We start from the raw sequence: 3,247 nt of genomic DNA, 5'->3' as shown, positions 1-3,247 counted from the left end.
CACAGTAACATGAATAAAATGTTTTACTTACACTGCTTCGAACTGAACTGATTTATGCCTCCTTTATAGTTCCAGAATCAACAGGAACCAAGATCAAACTTGGAATGAAAATTTTGTTCGCAACAGGATAGAAAGGGACACAGACACCATTACAGTACACGAAGCCAAACTTTTATTTCAAAGCTGAACTCCATGTGTAATGAAAATAGTTTTGAACCATACATAGCCATAAGCACAATACAAACACCATCTACAACACAAACACATTTCAATAAAGATCTACTGTGAACATTAATCTCAGAGATAAACGGAAGGAAAAGCTAATTGGGTGAACCTGTTCCCCGTACCTTTTGTCCTTTTGACAATGCAGTCAGTTTAAGACAGAAAACAAAGTAAGCTTTGGCTCAACACTACTTATCTCACTATAGGAACACTATAGGTTACGTCTACTATCACAGACCACAAACCAGTCCTATTATAACCAATTTAAAGTTGTTACAAGAGTTACGCCTTCATGGCATGTAAACATATTCAGGGTTTCAATTGGCAAATATGTTTTAAATACTTAGAAAAGCAGCCAACATCTCTCCTATTGTCCTCTATCTCTTCCATGAGTATAAAATAGCATAAGTCCATTGTGCTCTACATTTTCTTTTTATAAACATGGTTACATCTAAAATATCAGATGCCTTTATACCAAGAGAATAAATCCACTGAGTTCACGTCTTATAAATATGCATGCAGAATTAGTGGAAAATGCTTTTGTATAGCAAAGACCCTGCTTAATTTTCTTCTGATTAATAATTTTCAATGGCATGTGCAAATTGTACTCCTCTCATAACAGCAGATTTTGTTTATTTTCTGTAGATCTGTTTTCTATAAAAATATATTTATGTGCTTAGAGGGGAAAAAGTTGAGTTGGTGTATGTGGGGGTGACTTTTTGATACATAATTTGATTACAGGTTTGGTGATGAGGTTAAAGGCATCTTAGATTTTATCACTTGTAAATTTTTCTTCGTACAAAAGAACACCCTGTGATAGCGATCATTAGCACTTTGTAGCACAGTTTGAAGTGAAGTAGTTCAGCATCGTGCCTAAGGTTTCTCTATATAATATGTGCTGGAACCTGGAAGAGAACACAGATTTTCCTGACCCTCGAACATCTCCCTCTGAAGTTATCCGTGCTGACAATCTTTGAGATTATATACAATCACTTACATTAAAATCATATTGTCAGTAGACTATAGAATCTTACTGTGAAACAATTTAAGAACAAAGTTGTACACACGAGCAGCAGCCTTAGGATTCAATGGGCATCTTCCAAACAGTTTTTGCCCATTGTAATCAGCATTGCACATCAGAGTCGGCCAGCCATTGTCTGACACAGTAAAAGAATAAAATACACTTTAACCAACTGGATTTGTTTTCATTTGAATGTATTAAGTAATATAATTCTATAATTAAAATAAAAAAGTCCACGGACCTTGGCCTGTTTTGCTGAAGAGTTACAACAGAATGAAACCAAATAGCATGCATAAGTTCATAGAGGCTAGCAAAAGGTGTTATAAGCCAGTCTCCCATTCCCACGGCTAAGGAAAGAATGATGAGATCCATTTGAAACAAAAATATAAGTATTTGTATCAACGTCTGACTCAAAGCTTATTAAATTCCTAATGAACCTATTCTGGGTTTTGGATGTTTTTTTTCCACTTACATGACCCCTTTCCAGGCACATTTTGATGACAAAGAGGAGGCAGAATAATAACAATGTTACTGTCAGTCACATCCTTTATTTCTCTGGGGCTCAGCACTACAGGTCCTCCCATAAAAATAGCACACAATGATGCCTCCTCCAGAAATCTGTGCCCTGGTCATCAGAAAGGGCTGGAGATCTGTTTGCACAGCTGGACTTCTGGATCCTTACACTCACACCGGCTTTCATTTGGTACTTCCAGGAGAGTAACTGAATACTGAGATCCATGGGTTTTGAAAAAACAAGAAACAAACCAAAACCAACCAAAACAAAAAAAATCAAAACAAAACCCCAAGAAACATCAACAAAAATTAAAAACAAAAACAAAAAGAAAAACAAGCTTTTCCTGCATATCCATTCTCAAAGATGCCTGTGGGTAAATGGTTTGTTTCATGTTTATTGCTGCATTGGCTCTTTTACATGTCCACAATTTTAATCCCCAAGCAACACAATGCATCATGCCAATTAAACATGAAGAATGAATAACATGGTCAGTAATTATACAAAGTAAAGTTAAATCTGTGAACCAATATCAGTTAACATGTAATAATTTCATGGTGAAGCTAAAATGTTTCCATTAAGTGTGATGGGAAATACTAATATTTAATATATGTATGCAGAGTCCTTCAAGGGATTTCTAAAACGCTCTAAACCTCATGTACCACTTTAGATGGGCTGGTAGCCCACATGCCAGAAATTAAAGTCCCTGAATCTGTACTAACTTTGATAGAAAGAAAATATTATAAAATGATCATACCACTACAAATACATTTACAATATGATATAAACTAACAGGTATATAAGAATTTCTACTGTAGGTAATTTTCTTTTTGGAGTGCTGGGGTAGGAATCCATTCCACAACTTACTTTGAAAAACATGAATGCATTTCCCTCTATGATTATATAATGTTTTATTTTGAGACCGCATGAAGGAGGGAAATATAAGAACAGAATCCAATTTTTCATATAGTATTGTATATGGAACCTCATGTTATTGTATCTAGCCCCAGAAGAATAAAAATGGTATCTTACTATATATATTCTAGCTGTACAATCATGCCTATTAATGTTCTTTCTCTCACTTTAAAATAAAACACTATGTTTTAAACTGTGTAAATATTAACATAATATGTACAATGAATTCATGAAATACACTCAAGGGTCTCAGTATATAAACATAAAGGCTGAAAGCCCTAAACTTACAAATGAAGATATAAAATCGAGACGTCTACATCTTTCTGTTTTTAAAATAACTTCTGACCACCACTCCCTTTGCAGCTCCAGTTAGTCCAAGTTGAAAGAAGTAAAGGAAGAAAGAAAGAAAGAAAGAAAGAAAGAAAGAAAGAAAGAAAGAAAGAAAGAAAGAAAGAAAGAAGAAAGAAAGAAGAAAGAGAAAGAGAGAGAGAGAAAGAAAGAAAGAAAGAAAGAAAGAAAGAAAGAAAGAAAGAAAGAAAGAAAGAAAGAAAGAAAGAAAGGAAGGAAGGAAGGAAGGA

The sequence above is a fragment of the Mus pahari genome, chromosome 2, assembly GCF_900095145.1.
Source record: "Mus pahari chromosome 2, PAHARI_EIJ_v1.1, whole genome shotgun sequence".
NCBI classification, from domain to species: domain Eukaryota; kingdom Metazoa; phylum Chordata; class Mammalia; order Rodentia; family Muridae; genus Mus; species Mus pahari.
Note: the sequence above shows the minus strand (reverse complement) of the source record.